Here is a 16,819-nt window from a genome sequence, read left to right as displayed (position 1 = left end):
GTAAGCGTTATCCGCTATTGACAGGATTGCGAAACCGTCCTGGTTATGTTTTACGATATGGCATAACCAATCAAGCCCCAAGTCTAAGTACTTAACTACTTAAGTAACTAACTAGAAGATTTAGTTTTTAGAGATTTGCTTTCAAAGTTGTAATCTGAGGAACAGTTGATTCTAGATGACACTTGCACGTGAAGGTAAGCCTGCTTTAAATTTCAAATCTTTATTTTAAACAGTTTTGATAAATAACTTTTTAATATCTTAAAATTTAATTTTTTTGTTTAACTAACATAGTTTACAATTACTTAAGGTAAAAATTTTGTAATTGATAGCAACTGAAATTTTTTAATCCAATGGTATGGTGTATGAACAAGTTGAAAACTAGAATTTACTAAGCCATTTATGTAGATTGAGTCTATGATTTATTACTTCATCTGCTGTACGTTGAACCTGTACGTTGAAAGTAGAGTACTTGTGATGATTTGGTCCAAAATACTGATGACGCTTTTATTTACTTGCTATTTGGTTACAAAATGTCTGTGTATATATATTTTGCTTTTATATAAATCAAATTTACTATGTCTAATGATAGTTACTGTTTTTCGGACGAATAGTTGTTTTTTCTATACTTCTGTTCAATGGATTTTAATTTTGATACGCATTCCCTTTTCTAGTTCCCCTCAATTTTTTGTTTTATTTTTCTTAGAGCACTACGAATTTATCGCAAAAATTATTCAACAATAATATCTGGTTAATTTGTGGTAAAACCCTAAAATTGTGAAAAAATTTTGCTTTTGTATACCAAAAAATCTGTCATCAATGCCCAGTGTGTTTGTAAAACATTGCTCGCTATAATAGTTCGCATGTTAAAAAAGTCATATAATGTATATATAATATATAATGAAAAAATAATCTCTCCAATACGATTAAGTAAGTATAGAAAACTTTAACGAAATGCGAAAAATATATTTTTCGCTATTCATCTAATGAAAACTCATATTCAAAATACACTCATAATTATAACGCCAATGTAGGTTTTTAAAGAAAAATCTAGCATCTAATCAACTTTTTTCAAAAAGTCAAATATGGAATAAAAATCCCCAAGCATTTCCACTCAGGCCGCTTATTGTCCTTGGGAATTTCAGTCCTAATTAAAAAAGATTCGGCAGAAGAAGCGATAAAAGACTTAACACATTCGTGCCTGATTAAATACCTAGGAAAGACGTTTTTCGACGAAAGCCCGTTCAAAATAAATAATTTCTTTCCGTGCGTGATAGGAGACTCGTGAGTGCTGAAGAGGTCCTGGGCCCAAATAAAGCCATGGTCTTGGAGATCGAGTCAATTGGTTCACGGACCCCCCGCGGGGTAGAAACTATCTTGTTAATACAGCGTTACACTCAGCAGATAGGTTGTTTATTCTTTTATAAATTAAAAGTCTTCAAAGTGATTTTTTCCCAGTCGATTTAAAAACTTGCGGGTAGGGCTTCGTCTTGGAGTCTGATTTCTCCCAGGGTTAATATATATTCAAATATTTTTCCAACGGAACATTCAAGCTTATTTCCGAATATAATTTCACTTTTTCCTGCTTTTTAATATATCTCGCGGGATTTTTCAACCAGCACAAATTTGAAATATAAATTAAATAATGTATAAACTCACTCTCCTAATTCTCTGTCATTGTCGATTTATGAATACTCTCCAGAATTCCTGAATTGATGAATAATGTTTTATAGAGTAGATATAAGATCTGTTCTCGATTTTGGCTTTATTTTCTATGGAAAAGCACCTGAATCATAATTGGAAAGAATATATATGTATGGCATATTATATATAGTAATAAAAAAGACGGTTCGATCATGTCTAGTTTTGCCTAAAACCCCAGTGGATGGCGTTATCTGACGAACCTTTTCTTAATTTACGGCAAACCCTTCTGTCTGGAGGGTTTCTGCATAACATAATGTCGAAAAAGCCTATTTTATTGATCAAATTTTCGCTTAACCGTTCTCAAGTTAACTAAAAAATATTAGGAAAAAAAATCGATGCCCCTGGTAGCTGGAAAATTTACGAAAATGGCACAAGAATACAGAAATTCAATCCCATTGCTGAGTATCAACCGGATTACATGACCAATTTTGTAAGACGAAGAGGTTAAATTATTCAATAAATATGCCAAATAAACAGAAATAATTGCTAACCTTCTTTGTTGGGCTTATTAAAAGGTTCCCAAAAGGGTGCTATGACGTGCATAGTAAATGTTGTATTTACCGTTACTAATAATAGAGTTGGATATGCTTTCTATGATGGTAAGCATAGGTTTAGATCAATGTTTTGAATGTCAGACAATTTTTCAATATATTTACTGGAACTTACAATATTATAGGCTCTAGAATACGCAAAAGAAATGCAAATAAAGAATACGATTGTACGCACAGAGAAAATTTTTTTTCTATATTAGCCAGAGCTAATTTTCATTAATTGTTCGGTAATAGGTTTTTTGGAAAAGGAGGGGGGCTTGAAAAAAAGGCCAGAGCTACATTGGGAATTGAACCCACGACCACGGGTTCTACGAGACACAACACACTATTACACTGTCCACCGCGCTCCCTGGTTTAATCACTGAACAAATAAAATACTATTTCTTCAATATAAGGTACTACAATTAGACCAAGAAATCCGGTGCGAACCTTTCCGTGGTACGGATTCAATCTCATAGTAGTGTAGACGGCAACAAATCGAAGACATTCTAGCTAAAAACCTTTTGAGACTGGAGGCTTTACGTTCTTAATAGAACGAAAGCTGGGTGTCAAAAAATGATGACGATGTTGATAATGAGGGGGTACTTGTACGTGGGGGTATTTTCTTCCCCAAGTACTGCAGTCTTCTGGTTTATTATATTGTATTTCCTTAGTTCCTTAGTTTAGAGCAATCGACTCGATCCTTCTCCTCACGAGGGCTATTTCATTGCAACAATTCGTTTCCGTGGGTTTTCCTTGTATCACAGGTTATGTCTCCATTGAGCGGTTGCTTCAAATTCGTAGATTCCACCTCATTGCATACCTTGCAAATAGGGTAATTGAAATTGAATATACCCACGTTATGTAGATGTCTTATCAGATGCCAGTGACCAGTGTAGTCACAATACAAATCTGAGTTTAGTTAGCCCTACCTAAGCACTGAGTTTGCCAGTCTTAGTGACGGTTTTTTAGCGTAAGCTTACTTGGTCTAACACCTTTAGGCCTTATCCATTCTTATTTTGTCTCTTTTGGATCCATTCTGTGGTGTAGGATTCTATATTTGTTATTGTTATCCCAAGGAATAACAGGAGGTTCAGGGCCTATGTATGGTCTTTCAGATCCGCACTTCGCCAACCTGCTTGCCTTTCCGTTACTCAAAATTCCCTTGTGTTCTGGTTCCTATGATATCATAAGGTTGCTGTTTCCTCAGGTGTTGGAGATTTTTGATGCATTCACTGACTAATTTTGAACTGATTTTTTTACATCGGTATGTTTAATAACTGCTTTGTTATCCAATCTTATGCGGATTTTTTTGTCGGTGTAACTTCTATTAGAATTTTATAGAGCACAAGCGTGGATATGTATTTCAGCTTGAAAGCCCGAGGTGTACTTCCCTAATGAGTATGATTGTTTATATTTTGGGCTTTTACAGAAAACGCTTGATCCTGTTCCCTCATTTGTTTGGGAGCCATCTGTAACAGTGTCAGTGTATCTGATTTCCTCATGAATTCTTCTCCTTTCTAGTCATTAATTAACTTAACGTGAAAATTTGTAACTTCAAATAATTAAGTTGCATTCCAAACCATCGAGGTTGTACAATTGCCAGTTTATTTACTAGATCCAAGTTAAGTACTTATCATAAATGGTAAATATTAAATTCTTAGTAATTTAACAAGCCTTTTAGAATAAAATAATGGCATATATTGATGTAAATATTAGTGTAAACTGATTTTTAAAACATATTTTCTTTCAACGATGCTAAAATTCCATAATATATGCATACGAACAAATCATACATGTAAAATTACGTCATTTTTTATGGACCTGGATTGATTGAAAAAATATGGTCGTGTTTTTTTAAACAACCTGCACGTAATATTCTAATACATATTTTGCTGGGCATTATTTATAATCTATAAATAATTTCTTTCATTATTGCTGCGCCCTGGATGTTAACACACATACGCAACACACACACACACACACACACTCATCAAAGTTAATTATAACTACAATTGCTCACACATGAAAATTTATCATACAGGTTTATTTATCCGAAAGTAAAACAAATATAAAAGTTTTAAATCAAAATAACTCATTTTTACAGTTTTCATTGATACCTCTTTATGTTAATTTTTTAAAATCAATTAAAATAAATAATAATCTGTTATGTAAGAAAGTGTTTATACTATAAACAAGATATATAAGATTTACTCGCTCGAAAAAGAAAAGAATTTATTAAAGAGAGATATTTGAGGCTTGATTTTTTTGATGTGAAGAAAAAATTGGTTCTCACTAACCGAAAAATGATGATGTTAAAATCATTCATGTTGTTTATCCTCATTATATTTTATAAGACAGCTGGTTCGACGATTTGGCATTAAATCGGCTTCTAAGGATGACGACTTACGCCGAAACATGTCTTGCAATGAGCAGAGGCCAAACCTATTTAAAACAGGTTTTGTTTGATGACCTGTCGATCGATTCGCGGTTGTTACAAACTACAAACGAATTGGACAGTGTAATATGATACGTAAATCGAGTTCGATTCCGCAAATGAAGACGTTTTATGAATCAGTAGGTTCACGTCAGGTCAATTGATATTCCAATCCTGTTCCTTCCGTGATTCAAAAATCCCCCCCCCATAAATTTCTGCGAGGGTCATTTCATGAACTCGGTAGGCTATCTTTGGCTTTTGTTACTCGACGATCCATTTATCAAGACTTCTGAGATACCAAACGGTTGAATCCAACACTTTTTGGCTAATAAATTATCCTTTTTATATTGATCTTTAAACACGTATTGACCAAAAATCAGACTTGTAAAAAAAAAACGAATATTAACAACCAATATTTCCGTTGATAGCAAAATTTCACAAAGAACTAATGTGTCACAATTAAATTAAGACACCGATTGACTTCCACACGATTGTAAGAAAGGGAGAAAAGGGGACGGCTATTCAACGCTATTTCGTTTTCTAAAATTTTATGGAATATCTTTCAAATGTGCAAAGAGCTGATGAAACCCGCTAGAAAGTCCTTTGGCAGATTTGACTCCAGCTTCCAGTCCAATTTGACGATTTTAACGTCCCATTAAAAAAACGGCACTCATTCCCAAAAGGACTTGCTCCAGGTGAAATGCTGGAAGCGATGGAAACACCCCGGTCGAGGGGATACCCGTGACCCGAGATTGGTCTAGACCGAGAGGGGCAGCGAAGTGGGAGGCCGCCGACTCTTCTCGGAGGTTTAGTAGTGTTGTGGCCACCGAGAGGAGACCCACGCACAACATACGTCGACACGCACGTCAAGTAAGAAAAGTTTAATCACAACAAATAAAACAAAGAACCGGCAGAAATTCTCTACTCCCGATAACCCGAAACTGTGGGAATCCCTGATCCTAGGGTCGCGAGATTGGATCCAACGTATGTCGTTACGAATTTTTCAATTTGTCCGAATCCTCCTCATCTTTTTTTGCAAATCAACACCAAGAAATGTAACTATTTTATTAATAGTTCAGCAGTTTTATATATATCTATCTTAAATAAAAATTACCATTTTTAACATGGAACATATAGGAGGAAAAAGTATTTTCTTCCAAGAATTGTAATGAATTTACAAAAATTAATAGTATAAATAAAAAACAATACATTATAAAATTGTATAAGGTTATAAGCGACAGATTTTAAAAAAAATATACCCTTCAAAAATCAAATTCACACCTTCACTATGTGATACAATCAACATACTATGATTTTAATTGAACTGAAAATATAACAAATACTTTACTAATTTTATCGTTTTCAAAAATTTAATAATTATTACAGAACAAGCATAACCACGTGTGCGAGAATTGAAAAAATCCACCCCTACCCATGAGTGAAAAACAAATTGGCCAATCGCGTAGTCATGATTGCTTAAGGAATTTTCTTTTATTGAGAGCAGAAAATAGTAATAGCAATATTGCCATTATGAAAAAAAGTCAGTTATTATAAAGACGAGTAATTATTTTGGCAACAACCTTCAGCAGACGGATTTTCTATCCACACTATAATGCTTTTGTCAATTATTTGTTAGTTAATTATTCTCAAATTTATCAATAAAATTATGACTAACTATCTATCTATCGACTTATGTGCAATTATGAACAAAGCCAAGTCATAAAACACCTGAAATCGAATAAATTAATAAGGCTTAGATTTGAAGTTAAACTATTTTTAATAAGCATGATAATAAAATAATATAAAGTAAGGGTTTTACAAACTTAATCAATTGTAACTTTTTTAAAGGTCTAATAATAATAATAATACATTTTATTGTACAAGAATATAGATCTACAATTAAACCAAAAACCTTGCCCTCGCAAAATTCCCATATATTGTATCAAAACCAGGAGATAATATCAAAAACATAATAATATTATAATATTTATGTACATTTATACTGAAAAACATTTCAAATCGAAGTCAAATTTTTGAAAATTCAAATGAAAATTTCATACAAATTAACATCAATGGATAGTTATAATTAGTACGAGGCATTCCCACATTTATCCCTTTCTTGTTCATGGAATCCTGATCCTTATCAATCAAATTCGATAACTTCAAAAATTTACAAATTTTATCTATTATTTTTTAAAATTTTAGGAGTGAATAACAAATAATATTATGGAATAGTTCCGATTAGTAAATAGTAAAAGGTCACTTTAGATAGATAAAAAGGCACGATTTGAACTACCATGACGGTCTAAATCATGGAACATCCTATCGTTTGTACCCAACCTTTTGACGAAGAGTTCATAGATTTTAAATTCATCTAATAATAATTATAAATGTAATTTAACGAAAGAACCTGTGTAGCGGTTGAAAATAATAAACAAAATAAACATCATGAAATCATCAAGACAACAATAACAGTATAATAAAAGTCGTTGCTTGAAAAGAAATACTTTTAATAACTATTTATATAATAATAACAATGCTAATATTTATTGTATATGAACTCGTTGATTCATAAAAAAACTCATTATTTTATTAGCGGTCATGGTCATTGATCTCATTCAAAAATGTTTGTTTTAAACTAGTTTCTTTTAAAACGGTTTAAAGCTAAATAATTATAGTAGTTATTGTACAGGTTTATGAAAACCTGTTTTTCTTAAGTATGCCGTGATTTGAACCGTTCTACCTTCTTTGTACGTCAAAAGGTTATCACTAAAAAATACTAATTTTTCTATACACAATTAGTAATTACTTCACTAGTTTACACTATTTTACCCTTATTTTGTACGCAAAAAGTTGGTAAATTTTAAACAATAAAACTGCCTTTTTAATAATAATAATAATAATAGATAAAATCTTGCCACCATTTAAACATGCTTAGGTAACCAGTATTAAATATAAATAAAGCCTAAGTAAAATATATTAGAGGTGAGATGAAATTTTGAAAAATATCATTTTAACCATCGGATGGTCGCGTTTACCGCCCTTCTATTTCTATTCAGATGATGTCATTTTCCTTGAGGGGATGACTTTGTTTTTAACCCTATTCTGATCGTCTTTATAATCTTTACTTTTTTCACAGTACATTGTCCAATAGGTGAATTTTCTTTTTGGTTCCACTTTGTACAACTGGCTCATGTAACTTTTCAATTATAACTTTTTATTTGTTTGCCCCCTTTCTGATATTATCTTTGATTTCTTTTGGGGTTTTATGTTAGGGACAATCAAAAAATTAATTTAGACGACAACAAGCTACATGTGAAAGTTGGTGTAATAATAAAAGACGCGACCGGCCGAGGGTTAGATATTCAACTAAAATGTAACCGTATCTCAGTAATAGAACATTGCATACTTTTTTATACTGTTTTCTCTAGTCCGTGGTTCATAATAATTCATTATTGTTTCTACTCTTTTTATTATCACTCATTTGTAACTTCATTTGAGGTTCTCTAGTCATGAAGTGGCTTTATTAATTCCTTTCATTTACCTATTACTTATATTCTATCCTTACTTATATAATTTAATAGTTTTTTTCACAATACCTCTAATAAATTTTGTATAAAACTTTTAAGGAGCTATTTTTACTCTCTTCTGGAACTGAAAGAAGAAAGTATGATCCCAGAAAAAGAAATTTTCAAAACAAAATCACACACAGCACATTAGTTTGTCAAAATGACCGCAAAAATGAATAAATCCAGATTATTCCCAAAATGGATTCGGCCTTGATATCCTACGCTAATGAATTTTTTATGTGTATATTAGGACATCAACACAAATGTTAACGAAGTTTCGAATGATTATAGTTATTGTAAAATTAAACAAATTTTAGTCCAATAGACTTGTAAATTAATGTATTGTTTTATTGAACCTTAAATTTAGTACAATTAATTAAGGATTTTAGTTGAGATGAAAAAGTCAATGGCACGAGCGGGATTCGAATCCCCGATAATTGTAATAAATTAATTGGTCAAGCGGACCACGAAATTAGTGAACTTAAATTTAGTATGAAATGTTTATAAATCAAAACTTTGATTAGGGACATTTGTCATCATTCATCAGCATACTTCCTTGGTAAATAATTTTCAAATTTGGCATACATAATTTGATAAAAGTAATTTTTTTAATTTAATTTGAAAGCATTTTTAAACCATATAATTTTCCAGTTTCAGAGTCAATATAGACCTAATTTGCATTTCGTTCAGTCTGAGTTTGAGCACAACTCGTTTAATGGCTGCTCCAATCTGAACGGATCATGCTACTCGTTACTGCTGTTTTATTGTTATTAATAAAATATTTAATTATTTTATTAATGAAGTACTAGTTAATAAAACGTTTGTCATTACCATTCGCAGTCAACAGACAATTTGAAACTCTGCATTTGATAATAATGAACAAGTAAAAGTTAACGACGGAACACTGACCAACGTTGTTCAAAACGTGTAAAGAATTTACATTTTTTGTTTTTTGAAACTTGTTTAAGAAAATTTACAATTATTCAGCCAAAAAAATGAAATAATAGATTGTAATATTAGAAATAAGGATTATATAAAAGTTCCATTTTTTAGAAAAGAAACAGCACAGGGGTCCTGGGGATTAAATGATATAATATGCTCAACTGTGATAATAAATAGGTTCCTAAAACTAATTAAAGAGCACATAAGTGACCAGCCAAAGTTTCCTGTAAAAGAATATGCCAACAAAGAATTTATGGGGACAATAAAATGTAATTAACATTTTTTATTTATTTGTTGACAATGTAAGAGCAATGTGGCCTCATTATAATAAAAGTTTTCCATTATTGTTATTATGTATTAATAGTTATTCAAAGTTTTAAATTATTTGGTAGAATGGAAAAACGTTTCGGTCGAATTCACTGGCTGGGCTCCATGTAAAAAATTGAATTTTTATTGAGATATGTACGGAATATTTTTGTCCCGTTTTTTCCATTGCAAGCACACAAATACAATTCAATTTCGTACGCTTTCACAAGGAAGAAAAATGTCAAAAATGTCCAACAATCCTTCCGCAAAGGACAGTGATTCATTGCTTGGAATTATTAACGAACTATTGCGCAAATCATTTATTGTAAAACTCTAATGACAAAGATGAGAATATTTTATGGCTTGAAATCAAACATAGCCATGAAACAGTCATTAAAACAAACTTTCACACATGAAATCTAAAAGAAAAATGACTGTACAAAACATAATTTATGTAAATTTAATATCAACCTTATCAACAAAACATCAACTTTCTTGTCGATTAAAACTGAAAACTTAAATTTCCATAGACCCAAACATCTTGGTTAATTATTCCATTTAGAAGTATTATATAGGGTTATAATCCTATAAAATGAATTCTTAGTAGTACATATGTGTAGTAAAATGAAAGAACATGATTGCACGTTTTATCCAAGAGAGTTTTTCCTTCTCAACTGCTTTTTACAAAATCATTCATTTATTCTTTATATTTCCCAAATGCGATTAAGAATATAACAATTCTGACAGATTTTTTCCCGACGCAATAATAAGAAAAAAGAAACAATTGCAAATAATAAGGAAATTTGCGGATATTATTTAAATAACCTATATGTCAATTATGTTCTTGAGACATAGCTTAGTGTTGACCTTAACCGTTAAAAAAAATAAATACGTAACTCAGTCACAATAGAAATCAATTTTAAAACGAAATAAGTAAATTTATTTCAGGCAAGATGTGAATTAAAATCCTAAAAGCACAAAATACTCCAAGTCCGTTGAACTTAAAGCAAAATAGACGGAAGTGTTATCAGTTTTTTCAAAATCATATCATCAAACAGCATAACTGCATAAAGTACGATCAGGTTTAACTTATTGTAAAAATTTGGCAATTTTTATGCATATCCTATTAATATTTTACAGTTTTACGAATATAATGTAATCTCAAAGTAAATCTCTCAGCTATTTTTTGAGAAAGAGCTTGTTGATTTTAACCATAAAACACGAACTACAAAAAAACTTACTTAATAAAACCTATATAATGCCAGTTGTAAGCAGAATTGTATAGGGCAATTTAAAATAAATTGTTACTGCAAAAGAACACCTACTTTACTGAACTTGGAACTATAAAGAAGGTACGAACTTTAGGTAATGAATTGTTTTTGGTCATAATAGATTAAAAAATATTACGTTATTGTAAGTATGAGAAATACAAAAATGAAATTTTAAAAAAAATCTCAAATGTTTTATTAAGGGGCGCGTAGTTTGTGTCATTATGTTATAAGGTCCTAAACACATGTATTTTCCAAAATAACATTTGTCATCTGAAAATTGATTTTTTGATTTTCCAAAAAATTTTAATTAAAGAATTTTCGAAGATACAAAAAAACTAATATCAACTTTGCTAAAAATATATGTGTTTTTGCTACGTCACTTAAACACACATTATTTATTTAATATCAACGATACCCATGCATGACTAGCTGCCAAATAAATTTTGACGTAGAGACCGAGTGACTTAGAAAGTTAGTTTAAAATATTTGTTTTACAAGAAAGAAAGTTATTAGCCCTTTTCTACACCCCAAACTTCTTTATAAGAAATATCCTGCTTTCCAGCAGTTGTATAAACATTTAATTTGGAAAATATTCAGAGGAGTTAAGAACCAAAAACATCCGCGAAAAAAATTGTCCCCAAGTAAATCCAGTTCAAAAATATCTATTTTAGTAATGTGATCAAAATTCGTGTTAAATGGTTGATAAATTTTTTAAACCTTATTTGCTATGTCGCTATGGAAATTATTCATGTTTTCCATAATAACCCAAAAATATCTATTTTTTTATCTTTATTATTTATTATTATCAACCGAATATTGGTTGTCTCCGTCTGTGAAATAGAATACACAATATGATAAAAATAAATTATAAAAAAATTGAAAAAAAATAACAATAACAATTTAATAAATGTATGATGATATAATTTTCAAAAAAATGTCTATTTTTGTTTGGTATAAAATATTATATTTAAGAGCTTTAAAATTCTTTCAAAGTAAAATGTTCGTAAAAAAGTGTTTTTATTACATTAAAGAGAAAAGCTTTTAAGTTTTCTAGTCTAATTTAATTATTACGTTCCTGCTTTTTTTATTGTCTTATCCTTTGGAAAATAACAAATCGATACCTTGAAATGCATGGACGACAAAGGCAGATAAATTTAAAACATGACTTAAAATAGCTAAAAGATTTTTCATTCTAAGGTCCATTGGCAAGAACGCTCAGCATGGGCCTAATATTTTTTGTCCTAGTATTACAAAAAATGTTTTCAATGTAAAAAGCCCCTTTAAACAGCATTTAACCACTTTTTCTTTATCTAAAATAAACAAAGACGAGGCTCTATACATGTAATTCTGACACTGGTTTACCATTCTTATGACGTTTCTTGTTCTTCCTGATCCTTTCTGGGAGTTCTTATGAATTGAAAGTAATGACAAATAAATTCGTAATATAAATTTCTTCATTATGTTTTAGAAAAAGGATGCTGACCTTTGCTGTTAACAAGAACTAAGAATTAATTAAAATAAATTATTTAGAAATACATATAAGGATAAATTTTATGTTATAATAAAACAAATGCAGAATTAATAAAACAAATATAAGCAGAATGTTATTTGGTAACTTGTAAGCCCTGAATAACACAAGTCTTCTGAACTTAGACATATGTAGATTTAAGTAATTTCAGAATTTAAATCATAAAATAGCATTACTTTATTTTTTAATGATTTGTGGAAGCTGATCTTCGTCTAAAATTAATAGTAATAATGATAAGATTGTACATAGCGTAAACTGTTTGGGCCATTTTTATACCATTTCTTGGTTGTCCTCTTTACTTTTTGCAATCCTTCCTCGCTAAAACTTATCGAACGAGATACCAAATAAATTCGCCATCGACATTTGTCGATTGCGTGAACGAGGCGAAACGTGTTTGGACAAAAACAAACATAATCGTACGGTTGACGAGTTAATCATGATCATCAGGAAATCTGTTTCGCCTCGCGCTTGACATAATAGCCCTGTTAATTTGTTTGTCCTTGTAAATTTATGCTTTTAATCGCAATTAAGTAGTTATTTTTTTATAATAACTTTTATTTATTCTCTGAGCGGAGAATTACGCTCGTAGGCTATCGAACCGGCTATTACAATTCATGGATATTAAACGGTGATCAACCGCATAACATGTTCATAATGGTCATTAGTTGTGTCCATTCTACATAATTGTTCATTTAATTTCATACTTGGGAGCATTTCACGTTCAGGACTTGCTGGTGTAGTTTTTTAATAATTATTTTTCCTTGATATCATAAATTTATGCATTATCCCTAAACATACAGGTTTTTCTAGTCTTACAAATGTTTATTCTTAATCTTGACTTTATGGTGCAGTTTTTTCTCGAAGTCTCAAGATTTCCAACTTAGGTTCCCTTAAGCGTTTTTTAAAACGAGACATTATTGGACCGTTCATCAACTACAATTACCCATTTTATGATTTGATTTTGAAAGCCCAACTCGGTGAGGTAAGGAGTTCGGCTATGGGTGGATAAAAGCGTGTCAGGCGCGCCCACAGACGGCTTTTTTGCAAGCGAGAATGTCGGTTGCGTGAGAAGTTCCGTTAAGATCTTCTTTACCTGTCAGTCCGTCAAACCGTAATGAACAGATCGTATTTTTGCCCTTTTACGCTTCATTTTGTTTCCGGCCTGCAGACGAGTTCATTCTCTCCGAGTATTATTAAACGTAAAGGTTTTTAACTGTCGGTTGAAATGGTTAAAATACCAATCTGGTGTATACTGTTTTTTATTTTTCTAATAACAGAAAAGGTGGACTAATATAGAGTCGGCTTGAGACGGTTAATTTACTTCGTGGCGATTAGATCAGATGCAGTAAAACAGTTTCATGATTACTGGGCCAAATCGAAACAAAAGATGATAAAATGGGGCCAGCATTTCGAGTTTTTCAATTCCAACATGTTATCATTTTATTATAAATAAAAACCCATGTAAATAATTCCATAACAGAGCTACAAATTGGAAAATAAACTATGAAAGAACACTAATTCCTTAAAAGTATTAATCTTATATAACTTAAATTTTATTCAAAACGACAATTCAAAAATCTTTATGATCATTTGTATGATAGTGGAATAAATATAATATTCACTGACAGGCAACAAATTCCATCCACTTGTAACATAACATGATTTGTAAATTTTTATGTATTAATCAGTTTCCGTTTTTACCTTTTATTTTTAATTAACATTTCAAAATCGCGTATTTCCTCTTCGTGCCTTAGTTACATCTGGAAGACGCCTAGGCATACTTTCTACCAGTTTGGAAATGTCTCTTTGCTGGAGGTTAGCCCATTCAGAAAAAGTCATTTAAAGATCGTGGCGTGTATCAGGAATACTCTTATTACTTTTATTCGTATTTTGAGGTTATCCCATAAATGTTCGATGGGGTTCAAGTCTGAAGAATGGGCTGGCCAGGCTAAGATCATGATGTTATGCTGTTAAAGGTATGTTTGTACTATGCAAGCGACAGGTGACAGGTATTATCATTCATTCGAATAGTATTGTCGCTGAGTTCATCGGGGGTAGGCAAAGCATGATGTTCCAAAATTTCATCTACAAAGGGAGTGGCCGTCAAAGACCCTCCTCTAACAACTGGGAAAAATTACCTTATTAGGCTTCCTACATTTCATTTCGCCTTATCCACACTCTTTTTCGCCCATCTGGAAACGTACATTCATCTGTAAAAAGTACAGCAGACCAATCGTGCAAAGACCAGCGGCTCTGTTCTCGAGCCGTGCAACTCTTTGTGTTCTGGTCAATTCTAGTCCTCTTACGGGGCGAAAAGCCATCAGTCCATACTGATTTAATATTCCTCGAGCAGTGTATTCAGAAATTTAGACACCTCGAACTTCCTGGATGAATCGCTTGAACAACAGTTAGGCGCCGGGTTCGCAAAATCCTCAAAGTCAAAAAACGGTCATCCTGTGGTTACCTTAGGGCGCCAGAACCGGGTCTTCTATGGCAGGACCCATTTTCTCGAAAATGTCTAACGATTTGTCAGTGTATCTCATACACAATATAATATAAATAAATTATATCCAGTGCGTAAAAATAACGTTCGTGGAATAAACACAACAGCTTTTAAAATAATTCATTATTTAGAAATGCTTTAAAGATGATTAAATAATAATAATAATAATTTAAAAAAGTTACAATAACTTTAATTATTAATCACAAATATCTGCTGCTTTTATGCGGTTTGCTCCATTATTACATTTAGACCTGTAAATGCTTCATGGGGAATGCAGGTTTCTTTTGATGTTGTGTACCGAGGTTGAACATGAGGAATAAATTGATCTCGACAGAGAAAATTTTCTAATTGAACCTACCAAGCTAAAAAGGATATTTGAAATTCCCGTAAGTGAGTGGTTGTTTCATGATAAGGCTAACCACGAGTTTATCCTAGCAATTGTACATAGAAAAGAGAGAAATGTACGAAAATATTTGGCGGATACGTTTAAGGAACTTATTGAACCACGAACAGGCAATTATACACTCCGTAGGTCATTTTATCTCGGTCATAGCGTCAATATCGATGTGACCTTTATATATCATATTGTATTATATTTTATGATTGTGATCCATTTTATTTTCTTGTTTGACGTGCTTGCATATTTCTAAACGGCTTTCCAGTTCATTTGCTCTTTAAAGTTACCTTGGCTTTCTGAAATTATCCTAGTTTTAAGTTCAGTTTATGATTTAATTTAATTTATGATTTATAATTATCCATATCATGTAGTGAAATGCAACTATTTTAACTTACATAACTTAAATTTTATTCAGAACGACAACTCAAAAATGTGTGTAATTATTTGTGCGATATTGCTAAATCGAATAAAACCTTTCTGAATCACTTAACCAAAATATATGAAATCCAAATTGTAGACAGTTAAACAAAAAGAACCATTTGATTACAAGTTAAGATATTGATAATTATTTGTTAGTGAGAAATTAAGTAAAATGTGAACTGTTTCGTCGGTACTAGTTGGAATGCAAAAGAACGGAAAGAAATGCAAGTGACAAGGGAGACAAACCGGATGAAAGAATTTACCATAGAGATGCAAATGTATTCTAAATCGGTCTAAATATAAATACCATAAAGAAGTATTGCGCACTGGCAGGCGGGAATTTCATTATAATATTTATTCAATACGTATGCACATTATGTTGATGTACCTTGATACGGCCCCAAGGTGTAAACGGATGAGATGGAAAGATGTTAATTTGTAAACAGACCAAGCATAAAAAAAAACAATCATGCGGAATCGGTCGGTTTGGACTGGCTACGAGATAATTTATAGCCAGCATGGCATGTTCGTAAATGCTGCGGAACCTAGCTATATCTTGAAATGAGGGCGATGGCAGTGTCGAAAAGGATTTACGTTCAGCCCTGACAAACACGTCCTTCGCCTCAGAGCCAACACCGCAAAACCCTTGATTTTCCCGACCCGACATGCATATTCAATTGTGACGAGAACACGTCCGGGGTTTGATGTTGTTATTCAAGTGCGATCCATTAAGATGGCGATCTAAACGTTTCCAAGTTTTGAATAAAAGATGTTGGACATTCCATGCCGAGATTTATTTCCGATACCACATCTACCGGTGGATTTAGTCATTATAGAATAGGCGGTAATTCCAATTTACGTCCTTTTCGTCACAGTTTGTATTTTGAAAAAGATCAACCAGAATTTTTCCTCCTGGACGTGTACGAAGCACCCATGAAATCACCTGCATTATAGCGTGAAAGATGTGAAGGAAAGGCGTCACTAAATAATATCTCCACACAAACTAAAATGGAAGTCAAGCTGTTCGGATGATTTCCCCGGTGAGGACGAAAAAAGAAATAGTCATAACCTTAAATCGCATAAAAAAATTAGACGAAATAAATATTTTGAAAAGGCATGTGGCACCAGCACCGTCTCCTTTTATTGAATTTCCTCGTAGTTTAAGTGGAAAATTGGCGTTCTGGTCAACATGATGACAGTGACCCTCCTGCGTAC

General features: G+C 31.9%; 1 protein-coding gene across 1 annotated transcript in view; it reads left to right on the top strand.

The window, feature by feature from the left end:
• The first annotated feature begins 5,446 nt into the window (after positions 1-5,446).
• The window catches only part of LOC106671036 (zinc finger protein 134-like), a 148,187-nt gene continuing 136,814 nt past the window's right edge, over positions 5,447-16,819 (top strand). The window contains exon 1 of the mRNA XM_024224582.1: positions 5,447-5,538. The gene's annotated coding sequence lies outside the window, so the exon portion shown is untranslated. The remainder of the gene's footprint in view (positions 5,539-16,819) is intronic.

Source organism: Cimex lectularius, unplaced genomic scaffold, assembly GCF_000648675.2.
Source record: "Cimex lectularius strain Harlan isolate CLEC.00 unplaced genomic scaffold, Clec_2.1 scaffold46, whole genome shotgun sequence".
NCBI lineage: Eukaryota > Metazoa > Arthropoda > Insecta > Hemiptera > Cimicidae > Cimex > Cimex lectularius.
The sequence above is the reverse complement of the archived record's forward strand: the minus strand, read 5'-3'. Positions and strand labels throughout refer to the sequence as shown.